This window comes from Pinus tabuliformis, chromosome 3_1 (genome assembly GCF_031772625.1).
Source record: "Pinus tabuliformis cultivar Carrire ecotype Pingquan chromosome 3_1, CPIR1, whole genome shotgun sequence".
In the NCBI taxonomy this organism is placed as follows: Eukaryota; Viridiplantae; Streptophyta; class Pinopsida; order Pinales; family Pinaceae; genus Pinus; species Pinus tabuliformis.
In genome coordinates this window covers 23,932,896-23,951,078 of record NC_142301.1, presented here as the reverse complement: position 1 = coordinate 23,951,078, position 18,183 = coordinate 23,932,896, and positions in this window count along the sequence as shown.

Here is an 18,183-nt window from a genome sequence, read left to right as displayed (position 1 = left end):
GATCAATTTGGATGCCAGGATGGTTTCCAAAAGGGACCTGAAATTGGTGTTGCGCTTTTGCCCAGTGGCGTTGCACTTTTCACAGTTTTTGCTTAGGGTTGCTATTTTTCCAGTTTTTGACTGTAATCATGAATTCTCTCTCATGGTGGATAATTTACCTATGTAGATGATGTCATGGCTTGTAAATATGATTTATAAATAGTAATAGAAGGTATATTCATTGCTTAGGAGTTATTTTGAGCCCAAATGAATAAGTTTTTCACTTTTAGAGGCAAGTTGTTGATGATGCCTATATTCCTGTTTCTTGTTCAGTGTTAGTTATATTACCTCCTCATCTTAGGGATTTGATCCCTAAGGATGGGAGGAGGTTGAAATAATGTCTATATCTTCTTCTTCTTTCTCTTTGTAAGGGTTTGGACTCAGTTGGATGCTTAGACCTTGATTGTACACCTTTGTAAGCAGTTTGGTAGGAGATTAATTAGGATTGCAACTATTTTTATGGGATTCCTGGGGTATGGAGTTTTAGTACAATTTCTTCTTCTGTGATTATATGCTTATATTTTTTATGTATTAAATTAAGCATTTCATTGCTTCTAGTTGATTTTTTTCAAGTTTGATAGGCAAAATTCATTGCATCAGTGCTCTGCCTTGGGAAACCATTCACCATTTCATGTTTTCTACAGTCCAGGAAGGATCCATGATTCTCAAACATGCCCTTCTTAGATTCTCAATAGTCTAAAACATCTCACCCCATCAAGCCCTTGAGTGCTAAAGCCTATGCCTACCTTGCCCCATTGAACACATTGCAATTTTGACCTAGTTCCCTAGACCTAAACTGTCCAGCTCCTCTTGATCCAGCAAAACCCCTTCAAAATCCAATCAAAAATTTCGTGCTACTATACCTAGCCTAATATCCTTTACTCGATCCAATAATTTTGGTTTAGATCCTTATGGAGAGAACCCTCTCCTGGCCTAGTAGGGTTATCTACTTGGCTAAGTGTGGTTTGTAGTTACGCTGGCATTGCCTTCCTTCAGCATGAGGTTCAATCTAGTTGATAACATAGTGGTGACCATACTGGGGAAACGAGTGAAAGGTTTTGTATTCCCTAGGAAAGATCATCAAAGTTCAGATCTGATTGTTGAAGACTGAAATCATTCACTTGGAAACTCCATTGTCGAAAAATCCCAAGGTTTAGAATTTTTATGGAAACTCCACTCTTCAAGACCTAGTAGCCTAAAGAATTTCTTGGTGAATTCATTGTTATCAAAATGGATTCGCTTGATCAAAGGTACGCTCCCATGAGCTGAGATCACATTCCAGGTTTCCCAAATAAAATTCCTAAGGTAGATTGGCAAAGGAATTTGCCTATGTTTAAAGATGATGATAGGAATGATGTTGCTTTACATCTGGTTAGATTTCACATGCATACTTGAAAGTTTAAGGTTGATTTTCCTGAAGACTGCTTGATGACGATATTCATGGCCACTCTGGAAGGTGAAGCCTGATCTTGATATGAAAGTTTGCTGCCTGCTTGTATTTACTGTTTAAAGGATTTTCATACCATGTTCTTTGAAAGGTATAAAGAATCTTGTCCATCCTTAATATTAGTTAAAAACTTTTGTAAACATGTTTATAGTTTTATTGAAAATCTTGAAATTTTTTATGAAGATGATGACTTCATGGACGATGAGATCATGGAAGCCTTGTATGAAAATCCATTTCAGGAGCATAAAGAGAGCTTAGAGGATACTTATCAAAATGATCAGGAAAATTTGTAGCAGGTTCAAGATCTTAGTACAATTGAAAATGATGGAGGACAAGGTCTTATTACAGATCTGCTCATAGTAGAAGACAATATGCAGGGAAATTAAGTTCCAATTTCAAATTGTGATAAAGTCAAGTTGGCTATTTCGGATCTAGATTGAAATCGTGATGATGAAGAGTACTTTGTTCTGAATCCTATGAAGGAGAGCTCTGTTGTTGAGATCTTTTGGAATGAAGAAAACAAAGTTATTGACCCAAGTGTTCTCATTTCTTTAGAATAGAGCCTTCACGAGGAGGTAATCCAATCAATTTATGAAAAACAAGATAAGATCTTTGTTCAAGTAAGTGAAAATTATTCTTTCGATAACTCAGTGGTAAATGATAGAAGTGTTAGTTTTGAGTTTCAAGAACTATCTAAAGTTTTCCCTTGTATGATTGATGAGTGTGATAAGAAACATGACAATATGGTTGCCATGTCATATGAAGATGATCAACAATGTATTCAAATTTCAAAAGACCAGGGAATTGAGGTTTGTCATTCAGATTTTTCTTCTCATATTTCATGTTTTAAATTGTTATTTCAAGAAGACAATTATTGTTTGGGCAAAAGAAAACAAAAGGTACTATCTCCTCTGTCTGAAGATGAGATAGATCAACTCCTAAAAGGTCATGTTACAGTCCAAGCTAATGCAAGTCTGCAATGTTCACATAGTCAAGAAGGTGTGAGTGAAGCTTCTTCCACTTTTGAAAATGAGTACAGTCTTGAAATTAGATTTATAGATCAATGAAAAGATATTGTTTTATTTCGTGAAGATGATAGGGCTGTCATGTTTGATAATCTTGAAGAATGTTTTCGGTTTAAGAATGACTTAGATTATGAACTTGAGGAGTATGAGCTTGAGAGAGACAGTATGCTAGAAATCGAGTCAGAATTTCTCATGCTCGAGGAATTTATAGCCAGCACTAAAATAGTAGAAGCTTATAATTCTCTATGCCTTCCTATCAACCAGCAACCAACTGTTCTTTCAGATCAGAATAAAGGGAGTACTTGTATTTTTGTTGTTAGATCTCAAGACAAGCTAGTGCTTCAGGATTTTCAAGATCCCTTCGACATTATTTTGCAAGAATTAGAGAAGATGAATGTTGCTTGGTTCATTAGCATAAGACTTGGTTTCAGTTGTTATTGTGAGTTGCCTACATGTACATCGTTCTACCTACTTGAGGAAAGTGAGAGCAGAATTTCAGTGAGTAGCCATCTGCTGGATTGGTTACATTGGAAAGTTCACTTCACATGATTGTACATACTTCTTCAGTAGGCAGGTGGTTGTCATCGGTATTGGAAGCCCTCAAATCTCGATGGTTTGTTTCCAATTAATAAGTTTTGTAAATACTTGTTTGAACTAAGTAAGTCTTGAGTTATTTTCTTTTCAGTCAAGATTAGTGTCAAGTCTGAGTTGGTTTATAGTCAAGTTTTGAGTCAATTTAGCTGAGAGTCAATGTTCGGCAGTATTGAGTCATTTTTCACTTTTTTGGTTTTGACTGTATGGCCCAATGGATGAGGCACTTGGTCTATGGTGTTCTTGACACCTCCAAGGAGTTTCCATCCCCAATAAGGCCAATGTTAGTTTCAGTATCTGCATACTTCCATCAGGGATCAAAATTCACTCTTTGCATATGCATTTTAGGAGTTCCATACTGAAAATTTTGCATCATTCCATTAGGTCATGATAGACTGATCCACTGATTGTTGTTTTCTCTTCAGAAAATCTTTCCCTCATAGACTATACTTGCCGACCCTTCTTTAGATTGTCTTTAGTTATGGTTTCATAATTAATCTGCAGTTCATTTCATTAGGTCATAGGGTATGATTTCATTAGGTCTAGGGTTTCATCACCAAGGTCAAGAAACTAATTTCAAAGTGTAAATAAAGGTCAGCAAGGGTATGAGGATGATCAATAAATCAAGCATGATGGCTTGTAAGTCATAGCTACTAAAATCATTATCTTTTTAACCTAATGTAATTTTCACCTCAAAAACATCTTTTTGAGGTGAAAAACATAGTATTTTAGTTTATTTTGTATTTCATGTGTAATTTTAATTTTCTATATGTGATAATTGATCTCAGCTGCACCAGAGAGTTTCTCCTTGCTGCAAGACCAAAAAACACTGCAAAATTCAAGTAAAGTTGAGCATTGGTCCACCTGCAAAGATAACAACAAGAGAAGGCATTAAAACAAAGTTTTGAAAAAGAAATAGAAACATTGAAAAAGTGGGTTTTTCAAGTGGAAAAATCAAAATATTCTTCTATTGAAACCCTCATTCTTCATTTTCAAATTCATTGTCTTCATTTTCCAAGCAAGAAAGTGAAAGGGAGAAGAAAGAAAGTTGAGTTAGAGTGAGTTTGAGTGAAAAAGTTCGGCGCTACGCTTTTGGAAAAAATGCATTGTGCTTTTGGCCAAGACAGTCTGGCGCTGCGCTTTTGGAGGCAGGCGTTGCGCTTTTCACCGAGCGCTGCACTTTTCCCTGATTTTTCTAGAACAAATTTGAACGGGCGCTGCACTTTTGTCATGGCATTGTAGTTCTGAGCGAAGGCACTGCGCTTTTCCCAGAAGTGACCAGACACCTCCAAATCTTCCAGCAAGCTTTAGATTTGTTTTCTCTCCCTTATTATAGGTAGGTACATGTCCTTCATCTTGATTTTGGGTTGCTAAATCAAAGATTAAAGCATCATTGGTCATTTGTAATATTGAAACCCTAAAAACCCTAAAATTCTCCCTAATTCTACCTAAACGCTAACTCCTTCCTACTCCTCTCAACACCTAGCCCTACAGTCATAAAATCACCCTATTCCTTCTCTCTCTTTCCCATTGTTCCTTCACATTCCCTTTGTCTCTTTTCCTAAGGGCTCAAGGAACAAAGCCCTTCTTCTCATTTCCATTCATTTCCTAGTTGCAAGACCATTTTCCATCCCCTCATTTCTCATTTCCACACACCTCAACCTTGCAAATATGGACCTGGAAGATGAAGACTATGAGGAGGGAACACAACCAGTGATACCTTAGCTGATGGAGCCACGCAATCGAAAAAACCACATATGGGAGGCAGGATTATCAGAGAAGATCCATTAAACCTTAGGGAATTGCAGGCCTCCGAGTTGATTGTCACATGCTTCAAGTACCTTGGTTGCTATGAATTCTACGAACTGGTTGAGAGAGTGCAATATCACCCAGAGCTCACTAGGCTTTTTGCAACACATCTTCATGACAACAGGGTGACTCTTGCTGGGGTAACTTTCACAATTTCTTCTTCCATTATTTCAGATGCCACCAGGATTCCTAATGTAGGGGAGAAGTGGTTCAAGCGCTAGGATCTAGATGAGTACTATTATGAACCCTATATAAAACCTCAGTATAGAAATGAGGTGAAGAGACTGTTTCCTTTCAAGTTTCTTGAGAACAAGTATTTCCCCATGATGAAGATCATCATGAAGTATTTCACTTGTGAGGGTCATTTCTCCAGGCTGTATACTTATCATATTAGGCTCCTCATGCATTTTACCAGGGTGAGGATGTTAAACATCCCTTATTACTTGTTTAGGAGTATTGAGAAGATGGATTTTATTGTTTGAAGGAAGCCTTACCCTCAGCAGATGAGCATCCTTTATCATTACTCCATGATCAAGATCATTGTGCTTCATCATCTTAGTCTCCTTAACATCCCTTGGGAGACCTTCATTTCTCATGAGATCTTCAGAGGTCCTCAAATTCCTCCACCAGTGCCTCAAGAAGCAGGAGGACCTTCTAGCCCAACTAAAACAAATGAGGAGGCCAAGGAGACAAGAACTATTGAGGTGCCTATTTTCATGACATATCAGAGGGGCACTAGGAGATTATTTACAGCAGATAGGTGAGTGTTTTATCCACGAGATGTGGAAGGGGTCTTGCCTTCTTCATCAGCCCACAGGCAAATGCTAACTCCACAAGATGTGCAAAGCGCTTTTCCTTCTTCTTCAGCACAACAAGTACAGGTGCAGTAGCTGCACAAAGGAAAGGAAAAGATGCTGGATGATGATAAGGAGGAAAGAGATTTTGACTTGACTGAGCATGATGAGCCGAAGTAGCCTTAGACTCATCATGGAGTTGATATCACTGAATTAGAGGCTTAGGACAAAGAAACCATCAAAGACATCATCATACGAGAAAGGGAAGCTCAAGTGCAAGTTTTGGCGGACAATTTGGAGAGGGCCAAATATGTCATCACATATCTGGAGCAAGAAAACAAGCAATTGACTCACAAACAAGTCCTCATGGATCTAGAAATGCTCAAGATGAAAAGACAAAGTGGCAAAGAGGCACAAGTCACTTTGACCCCTATTGAGCAAGAGATTGAAAATTATAGGGAGACTTGGCTTGAAAGAGTCAACCTGCACCTTGAAAATCTGCTATGGAAGGCCAATAGAGACAATCAGATGACCAGACACATGGCTTATCATTATAGGACCCGAAACAAGATTTGCAATATGAGAGTCAAGAGAATGAAAGCTAAGCTAAGGTGGGCCTTGAAAGGAAAGAAAGAGGAGGATAGACTTATAATGCTAGCTGAAGTCTCCTTAGCTCATCAAAGCACATGATGGTGGTGCTTCACACCAATTTTGGGCAAGTTAAATTTTTTTTTTGTCATTTGCAATTTTGAATTTCATTACACAGAAAAATTGCTGGCGTTGCACTTTTCCTAGGGTCACCCATTGAAGAAATGGCTTGCATTTTTGGATTCAGAGTGATGAGGACATGCACCCTAGAAAGTTTCAAAATTTTTGGGGCAGAACTGGTCCACCAAAAGGTAAAAAAACACCTAAAAATGACCTTTCTGCCACTTTTTGGACACATAGAAGTAGTCTTAGGAGAATCAAGTTTTGAGGGGTCAAATGAGCTCCAAATGTAGAAAGTCCAAGTGTTTTGGAAATTATACTTGAAGACCATTCCAATGAGCTATCATGGGAACAATTGGGATGCTGGAAAGGTCTCCAAAAGGGAACTAAAAGTGGCGTTGCGGTTTTTCCCAGTGTCGCTGCGCTTTTCACAGTTTTTGCTCAGGGTTGCTATTTTTCCAGTTTTTGATTGTAATCATGGATTATCTCTCATGGTGAATAATTTACCTATGTAAATGATGTCATGGCTTGTAAATATGATGGATAAATAGTAATAGAAGGTAGATTCATTTCTTAGGAGTTATTTTGAGCCCAAATGAATCAGTTTTTCACTTTTAGAGACAAGTTGTTGATGATGCCCATATTCTTGTTTCTTGTTTAGTATTAGTTATATTAGCTCCTCATATTAGGGATTCGACCCTTTAGTATGGGAGGAGGTTGAAATCATGTCTATATCTTCTTCTTCTTTCTCTTTGTAAGGGGTTGGACTTAGTTAGATGCTTAGACCTTGATTGTACACCTTTGTAAGCAGTTTGGTAGGAGATTAATAAGAATTGTAGCTATTTTTATGGGATCCCTGTGCTATGGAGTTTTAGTACAGTTTCTTCTTCCGTGATTATATTTTTATATTTTTTATGTATTCCATTAATCATTTCATTGCTTCTAGTTGAATGTTTTCAAGTTTTATAGGCAGAATTCATTGCATCAATGCTCTGCCTTGGGAAACCATTCACCATTTCATGTTTTCTACTGTCCAGGAAGGATCCATGATTGTCACTTTCCCTTCTTAGCTTCTCACCAGTCTAAAAAATCTCACCCCATCAAGCCCTTGAGTGCTAAATCCTATGCCTACCTTTCCCCATTAAACACCCTACAATTCTAACCTAGTTCCCTAGACCTAAACTGTCCAACTCCTCCTGATCCGGAAAAAGCCCTTAAAAATCCAGTAAAAACTTTCGTGCTACTATACCTAGCCTAAAATCCTTTACCCGATCCAGTCATTTTGGCTGAAATCCTTATGGAGAGAGACCTCTCCCAGCCTAGTAGGGCTAGCTACTTGATGAAGCGTGGTTTGTGGTTACCCTGGCATTGCCTTCCTTCAGCCTGAGGTTCAATCCAAGTGATAACACCTTTTGCAATATCTGATGAGCACTAGTATTGCAGCAAGAATGCTGCAACTCCTTGGGCTACCAACTTTACTTTATCAACCCGGGGTTCGTAGAAGCTTGGAGGTGACAGTGTTGTATACACTCGTAAACATGATGGGTATGCTCGTTGTCACTGCTAAGCTGGTGATATACCACTAAAGTTTTTCAAACTAGACGTCTATGGACTCAGAAGAAGCTTGATTACCTTTGAGGGAAAGGGAAATATATTCTAAGAGAAATCTTGTCTAGTACAGTAACGAGAAATATTGAAATCAAATGCTAAAACACACCATTTTCTAACTAACTACTAAGAGGCTATGCTTCAAAAGAATGCTAAGTTAACATGTAAGAAATTCTACTATCCTAAGCATGCAAATTCAAAGCATCAAACATTCTACTACTATGCATGTAATGAATAAAATAATTCTGTTTTTATTTTTGTCTTTTTCAATCTGAAAGTTTGAAAGCTAATCTCTTTTGGTGATGTGGCAGGTGGCTTAGGGATGACGGTGAATGGATAGAAGCTCGGGGAGGCTAGTAGGGACCATTTTTAGCTTCCTAGCGGATTTTTCCCCATTTTTTCCTCAAAACAAGCCACTACAGGTAAACCTATAGGATGTTCTGAAAACCTACAGGATCCCCTGTATTTCTACAAGATACAACTGAGAGAAAAAGGATGGGTCTTGAAGGTGATGGAAGGCTTAGGGAAGGTGGTTGGTGGATGGAATGAGGCAAGGGAGTGCCTAGAACTACTTTAGAACTCAAAACCAAAGTTGGGAGATGGTTGGATTTGCTCAACAAGCATGGAGAAATTTCCTTGTGAAATGATGAAGTTGGTGAGGGTTTTAGTGAAAGGAAAGAATGATCATGGATGGATGAAGTTGGAATTAGGTTGCTGACTATGAAATCTCTCTGTAATTATGAAACACCTGCACTGCATCAAACATTGAAATTTACCCAGAAATTATGTAAACAAGAAGAATTTCAATTATCTAAGGAAAGCATAATTTCATGAGCTTGCTGCCTAATTCATGCGTAAGGAGAAATTGCAGAATAATATGGAACATTTATGAGATATAATTTAAGAATAAATATGTAATAAATGATAACTAAATCCTACTCTTATAAACTGATCAAATGCTAGCCTAAGTACAAAAAACCCTAAATTCCATGAGAAATTAGAATTCTGTCTTTTTGGGGTTGCATAAGAGTTTTTTCCTCAAACCATGATCCCTAAAGGAAGAAGTGAGGCCAAAAAAACCTATTGAAATATTTTTGATGTTCCTTTATCTCTTACAAACTACTGCTAAAGTAAAGCACAAATGGAAGCAAACTAATAAGAAAACAAATCAAATCTACACTACTTGCAATGAAATAATTCTAAAGAAAATTCAATCATTAATCTGTGAAATCAATCTAAGCATACAAATACAATAAGAGGATCATTTGTTGCTAGGGTTTGGCCCTAACCCTAGATCTTCATCCCTCCAAGTTAACTCAGTTATGGATCAAGGAATTGCTCATTCTCATTATCAAAACAGAAAGTTACATAACAATGTCTTGCAGAAGTCTTGAAATCGAAATTGACTAGTGTTTTAACAACAAAAATTTGAATCCTAATGAGGCTATATGCCTATTTATTTATAAAAATGAAGTCTCTGAAGAATTCCTTAAATATAGGGAGGCTCGGCTCCCTAACTTGAGATAAACTAGCTCTTTAACTATCACTTGCTCGACTGCCTTTTGATCTCCATGACTTGGTTGCTTGTACTCTGAGCTAGCATGATTGATGGAGGAATATTTGAATGAAGGAGTAGTAAATGAGGAGTATTTACCTCTTACAATCTCTCTTCCTTGTCTCATTCAAGTTTCAACCGTTAATTAGCCAAAATTCCATGATTTTCTCTCACAAACCTGCAATCAATGCACATTAGTACACTAGGCATAATATCTCACTTTGACTCATCTCATTAAACAAAATACAATCAAAATATGTAATAAATTGTGAGAAGAGTTGATTTGATTAATCTATGAGTTGGATTAAGGTCCATATAGTTACCCAATGATGAGGCTCATCATCACTCCCCTATTGAAAGTGTTTCTCATCCTTTGAGCAACTCAATCAATATCCATGTCTTTCATTACTCTAGTGGCCTCCCTGACATCCCATGCTTCTGCTATATTTTCCTCATCCTGTGCATAAAATCCTGCCTTCCTTTTTATTTCCTCCCACTGATTTCTTTCTTCCTCTTCCCTCCTTCCTTCTAACATCCCTAAGAGAAGTGGTGGATTGCGTCCCAAACCAATCCAATTGACTTTGAGTCTTTGTAGAGCTTGCTTGTACATGGGTGTCCTGTTCAGTGCTTCTCTCATTCTTTGAGGAGAATGGTACTCTCTAATTTTCAAATTGTAGGGCAAAGTATTCCATATCCTTTGGCAAGCTTGCATGTTGTCATCCCCTAACAACCTGAACATATCCTCAAAGTGTGTAATTGCTCACTCTTGGGCAGCAAGGTATTGGGGTGCAAGTGGAGGGTCATTTGCAATCAATTAATGTGTGTTGATGACAACCATTGGATTAGACTTATCAACTCTTATTATGAGAGTCTATGCTTCTTCCCTTGCCATTATTTTCTTCATTTTAGAAGCACTTTCTTCCTCATGGTTCATCCATGATTCCAAAGCCATCAATTATAAGTCCCCTAGTTTTGCATTAGGGTCCCACACATTCAGATATGTCAAGGCTAAGTTATGTAGGTAGAACTCATACATATTAGCCCTATCCTCCATTGTGATTTGATCACAAATATCAATGAATTGTCTATAATCCTAGAATGGCATAGTGTCTCTTTGTGCTAGAGTCTTGATTTGGAGTTGCAACCACTGTTCCTTAAGGTATAATGCATAGGACTTAGCTAGCATGCTACATTGGATTGCCTCTAAGGATATACTGGCCATGGATGCCAATTGATTTTCTCTTTCTTGTAGCTGTCCTTTTAACCATGCATTTTCTCCCTCCAACTGAGCTTTCATTATTGCTTCTTTGTCCCTCAGGCTGCTTAGTTATCTGCCCATATCTTTAACCTTTTCCTCTATGTGACCCATGTCCTCCACCCCTTTGGATTCCCCAATCTGCATCCATCTATGTGTTCTTTCCCTTTCTTTCTCAAGCTCAAAGAATAATGGGATGGAAAATTTTTGTGCAATGACCCTAACACCTTCAATAAACCTGTAGTAGGAGTCAAGGTTAGGTTGAGGACTAGGTTCCCTTAGCTCTAGATCCTCCTTCTTTGTTTCTTGCTACATACTCACTTATTTATCCAATTTTTGAGTTTCCTATAGGTTTAGTAGTGTTTCCTGTAGGATTGCCTATGCTTCCTGTAGGTCCTTCTATGTATCCTATAGGATGCCTTTTCCTTTGGATGAGGAATATCTAGTCACAAACCTTCTCGCATAAGTGATAGGAGAATTGGGGGAGGCTTGTCCTGAGGATCCTTGTCCTTGAGTTTTCATAAGAGGAGCCATCTTCTCCTACTGTTTGGGTAAGTCTTCAATAATAATAGGAACCTTGGTGGGAGTTTGAGGTTTTCCCTACCTTATTCTTGTACTTTTTCTTGTCATAAAGTATAATGGAGTTTGTCTCTATCTTTTCCCTTTTTTTTTGATAGGGGTACTAAGGGCAGTGTGGGTAGCTACTGCCTCTTTCTTAGTGGGTTCTAGAGATGCCCTGGGTGATTCCACCTTGTCTTCTACTTCCTCTTTTCCATTACCCCTCTCATCTTTGTCTTTCTCCTCTTCTTCTCCCTATAGTTCCTCACGCTATTCATTAGTCTCCTCCTTTGCATATTCTTCTGTCTCTTCACCACTTTCTTTTTCTTTTTCTTCCTCTTCTTCCTTATCTCTTTCCTCTTTATCCCTCTCTATTTCTTCTTCCTCTTTTTCAGTTTCTTCTTCTTCATTCTCTTTTTCTTCTTCATCCCTTTCGCTGATAGTAGGGCTCTTGTCATATTCAAGGGCTTTTATATCTTCCTCTATCTGCATGTCTCTAAAAGTTTCCCATGTGATCGGGATTTTAAGGTTTTGGAGGGAATCTTCTATGATAAGTCTAATTAACCCATGATGGGCTAGCTATTGATGGTTTCCTTCCTACACCTTCATGCTCATATCTATCACTGATTGAAGAAGGAAGTAGGGTATGCTAAGTCGATGTTGAGGAGGTGTGTCTACTCCAAACCTCAATTCTTGAAGAAGCCTAAAGTGGTATCCATATACCACACTGTACCTACCTTCACATGATATATATTTTATAAGGTTTTAGATTATTTCATTCCAGGGATATGGTAAACTTGCTCTTCTCACTCCCTTTTTGTCTTCCATGGCCTCCTTTCCTTCCAAAAATAATTTCTTCTTTTCAGTTTGGCTATTTGCCCTATCCTCCTTTTGTTGGTGTCCAAGTGTGAATGTTGTGATTCAACCCTTTACCACATTAATATGTCAATCTGGGTGCATACACTTTTCAAGGTAACACACAAGGTATATGTAGGAGCAAGGTTACAATATTACATTGACCAAGGGTTCATGACTAAGAAATTAAAGCATCGCTATAACAGTAATGTAAATTAAATTGCAGAAAGAAAAGCATTCACAAAAATCTATGGAAATCTGTAATAGCAATAAAGGAAATACAACAAGTAAAAAATATACATAAAAAGGACACACGCACAGCACCTAATCAGAAGATTTGGCCCAACTCCCTGGTCAGAGCTGTGCTTAACTCACATATTGAGAAAAATATCAGAAGGCTGGAAATTTCATTAACAAGAGTTCCACTATTACAAGGCTCAATTCTTACACCAGCTAGCTCCCCTCTCTCTGAATTTTGTCTTTTAAATATACAAACATCCAAAGGAAAGTTACAACAAACCGATCCCAATATTCAAGATGAGATCTGAGAGATTTTTTCATCATTATTCAGCAAGAACAAGTAGAATTTGGTTATTACAATTGGGCAATTCTAGAAAACGGTCGCAACAACAAATCTGCAAATATGTCCTTTGAAGAACCTTTCTTTGCTCCTAATAAAAATCGAATTTATGAAAACTGCTCCATAGGAAATGAATTTGGTCCGTTCTAAACAAAACCCATGTCTCAAATTTTCTAGATTCACTTTCATTTGCCTAAAACATGCAACACAAAACTATCACTTCTTATGCCAATGAATTCTTGAGTTGGAATATCTAATTATCTGTTGAAGACCAAATCTGCAATCTGAAAGAGTTCTTGGAGGCTAAAATCATGATTAAGGTTATAACGATGAATAAACTAAAATCATGCCTAATAATCATTAATTATTAAAAATAAATGAGATCAGATATTATTTATCCACAAGAGCATAAATGATTATGAAATGGAATTATATAATAAATTATGGTAAATAATGTGATAAAAGAATAGTGGAAATAGATGAAATGAATGTTAAGAAGTTGTAATAATAATGACAAATTAGGAGCTCAACATTCCCCCAAACTGAATATGTTGTCTTCCCACATGCAACCCAATGCCTCTGTATAAAGTAGGGGAAATAATGGTTTGAAAAATATGAGTGAAAAATGATCAGTGGTTTTTTTTTTTTGCATGCCCACATGCAACCCAACGCCTCTGTATAAAGTAGGGGAAATAATGGTTTAAAAATATGAGTGAATAATGCTTAGTGGTGTTTTTTTTTTTTACATTCTCCTAAATTTTTAATAAATCAAACACTCATGTTATTTCACCTCAATTGTTACTTTCAACAAAATAATGTGGAACGACATCTATAGATTAACATTTGTTGAAGCTAATGTAGGTTGGGCTTGTGTAAGTGATGCGAAAGGTGGAAGCCATGCAAGCTCAAAGAAAGTAATCAAAAAGTGTAGCAAGATTTCCTTCCCCCAAACTGGTTAGTTTCCCTGTCATCAAGATTTCTATAGCCCATCTCATGAGTATCCTCAATCAGTAATTCATCAGGATTCAAAATTAGAATCAGGCCTTTTCATCCTTCCCCAAAATAATAGTAGTGTTGTTAAGCTAGGTTTAAATAGAGATTGATTGGGTAAAGAAACTATCTTTGGTTAAAGATATGAAACTTGTAGAATAAAGGAATGATAGATTAGATGATACAGAATGTCAAATATCAAATATCCTAAAAGTTTCATCCCTAACATGTAAAGTAAATATTTATAACTCAATAATAGATATAAACCATAAGCAATATTATCTAAGAATTGATTAAATATTACCCCATGAACCATGAGTTCTAGCAAACCTTATATATGCAACAGTGGCTTTACCAGTAGTTAGTTTTGAGAAAACAAGGTAACCAAGTAGATCATAGTATTGAATTAACTTCTATACCATAGGCATGGCCATTGCTTCCAGCAGGCGTCCATAGCCTCAACAGGGATGCCTTTTTAATCCATTGAGATGCTAGTGTCCCATCTATTAGAAATAAGTACATAGTTACAAAAGCATTTCAATTTACTTAGATGTATACTGAAGACCATTGTTATGGCTTGGTAACCAATTAATAACAATGCCATTCACAGGAACTAGAAAAAGTGAACAAGTTGGCTTGTGATGAGACCTCTTGTCCTTTAGTTTTATGACCAAAGGCCATTACCCTGACTTGGTGACCAGTAGTGGTAATGTCACTCTATTAGGACCTATGATCATGGTAGGTCAGTTCGTGATGAGACCTCCTATCCTCCAGTTGACTATTTATGTTTAAAGTTTAACTATAGTTATTATTAATCAACAGAATATCACTTAATAGATGGGGTGGCAAGCTAGCTCCTTAAGAGCTAGGGACGGAGTAAAACGTTTTGTATTAACTATTTTCAACTCGGGTAATTTTTCTTCTCAAATAATAGTAACCTTCAAATGATTGTTGATAAATATATTTTGCTTTGTTAAGATTGGGGTTTGAGGAATAATTTATTAGATAGTGATGGAAAGATTTAAGTATAATTTTGTGGTCATCATCATAAATTTTACAAGATCAGGGACTTGACAAATTAGGAAAGTTGAAAGTTGCCATGATGAAATCATCTTTTCATAATTATTCCTTAAAAAATAAAATTATGTTTATAGATAAAAAAAGATAAATTGACTACCCAATCATTATGTCAAAGAGGACTTAGACAATTAAATGTATTTTCCCATCCACCAAGTTAATGTCGTCGTGCATGATTCAAGTTCCAATGTGTGTGGATAAGTGGGGGTTATAGATTGTTATGGATTATGGTGGTAATAATCGTGAGATGTATGAGTTGACGTGAAATTTTAATAAAAATGATGACATGACATCATTGATATTAAATATAATACATTTTCTATCAAATGAAACACCTCCCCCCAACTAAGATATGATGTCCTCGGTCATAATTGAAACATCAATCAAATACACGGAGTTGATTAGGGACGTACCTAAAGACTTACCTTGGTGGAGTATCAACATGGGTAGAGTAACAACACTTGGTACTTAGAAAAAATTTCACCATGGAGCAGCAACACCGGAGGAGTAACATCACTGAAAGAGTAACAACACCGAAGGAATAACAACATCGGGTACTCAGAAAAATTTCTGGAGTAACAATATCGGCGGAGTAACAGAAGCAGCAGAGTAACAGCACCGACGGAGTAATAGCACTGACTCAGTAACAACAATGGTGGATTAACATCATTGGCTAAGTAACAACACCGGTGGATTAACATCACTGGCAGAGTAACAACAGTGGTGGAGTAACAACAGTGATGGAGTGACAACACCGATGGAGTAACAGCACTGGCGGAGTAATAGCATCGGCGGAGTAACAACACCAGCAGAGTAACTACACCGAGAAAGTAACAACACCGGTGGAGTAACAATAGTGATGGAGTAACAACATTGACGAAGTAACAACAATGGAAGAATAACAACACTGACGGAGTAACAACACCAGTGTAGTAACAACATTGGCGGAGTAATAGCACCAGCGGAGTAACAACACTGGTGGAGTAACAACAACGGTGGAGTAATAGTAGTGAAGGAGTAACAGCAACGACTAAGTAACAATAGTGATGGAGTAATAGTACCGACGGAGTAACAACACTGGCGGAGCAACAACAGTGACAGAGTAACAATATCGATGGAGTAACAGTACTGGCGGAGTAACAACACCGATGGAGTAACAACATCGACAGAGTAACAACACCAGCGGGGTAACAACACTGGTGGAGTAACAACAATGATGGAGTAATAATGGTGATGGAGTAAGAGCATCGACGGAGTAACAACACTGGCAAAGTAACAACACCGGTGGAATAAGAACACCAGTGGAGTAACAGCACTGGTGGAGTAATAGCTCCAGTGGAGTAACAAAATCCAAGGAGTAACACCATCCAACACTTAGAAAATTTTCGGGAGCAATAGCAGCGGCAGAGTAACAACACCCAAGGAGTAGCAACATCGATGGAGTAATAGCATCCGATGCTTAGAATATTTTCGGGAATAACAACAATGACGGAGTAACAACATCCAAGGAGTAACAACATCTGACACCCAACACTTAGAAATTTTTTGGGAGTAACAACAACGTCTTAGTAACAGCACCTAAGGAGTAACAACATCCAACACTTAGAAAATTTTTGGAAGTAACAACAATGGTAGAGTAACGGCACCCAACAGACCTGAGGAAACCATAAACTGATAAGACTCAGGATCAAATGGATAAATATGGAGAAACATCATGAACCTTGAGAACTTCCTTTTATTTTGATGAAGGAACAAAATTTGTGACTTTGAACACATGAAAAAAAAACATAAGAAGAATAAAAAAAGAAACAACAATTTTATTGAAAAACAATAAATAAATAAATAACTTAAGTTGCAATGGCTATGATTTTGACTGTAGCAATGTTATTTCCTAAGGAAATACCAATATGTTTCTAGAAACAACAATCTGTCAATCTTTCAATGGTAAATGAATGGAAAAATGTTTTGGCAGAAATGACTTGGATCTTCAAATGGAAATCAATTCTCCATTTCTCCTATTATGAATCCATCAAGTAATGAAAATGTCTTCATGTTGTTGGTGAGAAATAACAGGAATACTTTGTAACAAACTCTTAAAATCAATTTCCATGGGACCTCGAAAGAATCAAAATTATATGGTATTAGATTTGTTAAGTAGATGCTGGGATGAAAATCTATTATTTCATTACCATTGCGTTCAATAATCACTCATTCAAAAAAAAAATTGACCTTCTTTACTCTCCTAGGACTTGCAAAAAAACGAGCGTCTACCTGCAATAAAACATATAATCATGGAAGAAGAGAGGTGGTTCGGTTCTCTAAATCCAATAAATATGAAAAAAAATAACAAGTAGTTACTCTATAAAACAAATCCATAGAAGGATAAACAAAGAGAATTTTATTTGTCACCAACGAGAGAGCAGTGGTCGACCATACTAACCAACAGTGTTTTAATCATAACTCTTTTGTTTTTATCTGATTTGAGCGATTCCAAAGCCAAATGAGAGCTACTTCAAAGGCATATCACCAATAGAAATAGGTTTTGAAAATTCCATGGTATGATATGTCAAGTTTACTTATAACAACCTGCATAAAAGAGTGATTTTCCATTTCCCAACTTAGACCAACATTTCATATTTTAAGCATAAATTTTTCATTTGATGATGGATTGAACTGATTCAAATTGTATATTAAATTAGATTCATGTAAATATATCCAATAGACACATTTTTTTTAAATCATGAATAATTTATGGGTTAAATTGGCACAGGAACAACCGGAAAAATAGAGTTTTGAAGGTGTTGATTTACGATAGTCAGTCGGTATTTTGGTCATAACTTTTTCATACGATATCGAAATCAGGTGATTCAAATTGAATTTTAAACTATATTAATATATGAATATACCATAAAAAGAGGTTTCTAAGACATAGTAATTTAGGCCTCCAAAAGTTGACTGTCCAAACTCTATTCCTGAGCTGCCTACTAGGCATACTGTCAATGTTTTAGTCATAACATTTTCGTTTCAAATCCAAATTGAGTGATTCAAATTGGATTATAAAGTAGAAATAAAGGGCTACTTAGGATAGAAACATGTTTTTAAACTATTCCCATTTTTTCACTGAAAACATGACTGTACTGACTGTGATTTTAGTGGTTTTATCAAGCCCACACGCCCTAAGATATGATAATCAAACAATTTTTATTTTTATTTTTATCAAAATGATGATTAGTGTTTTTAGAAATCTCTTTTTCAATATAATACATCTACATACACAATTAAATTCAGATAT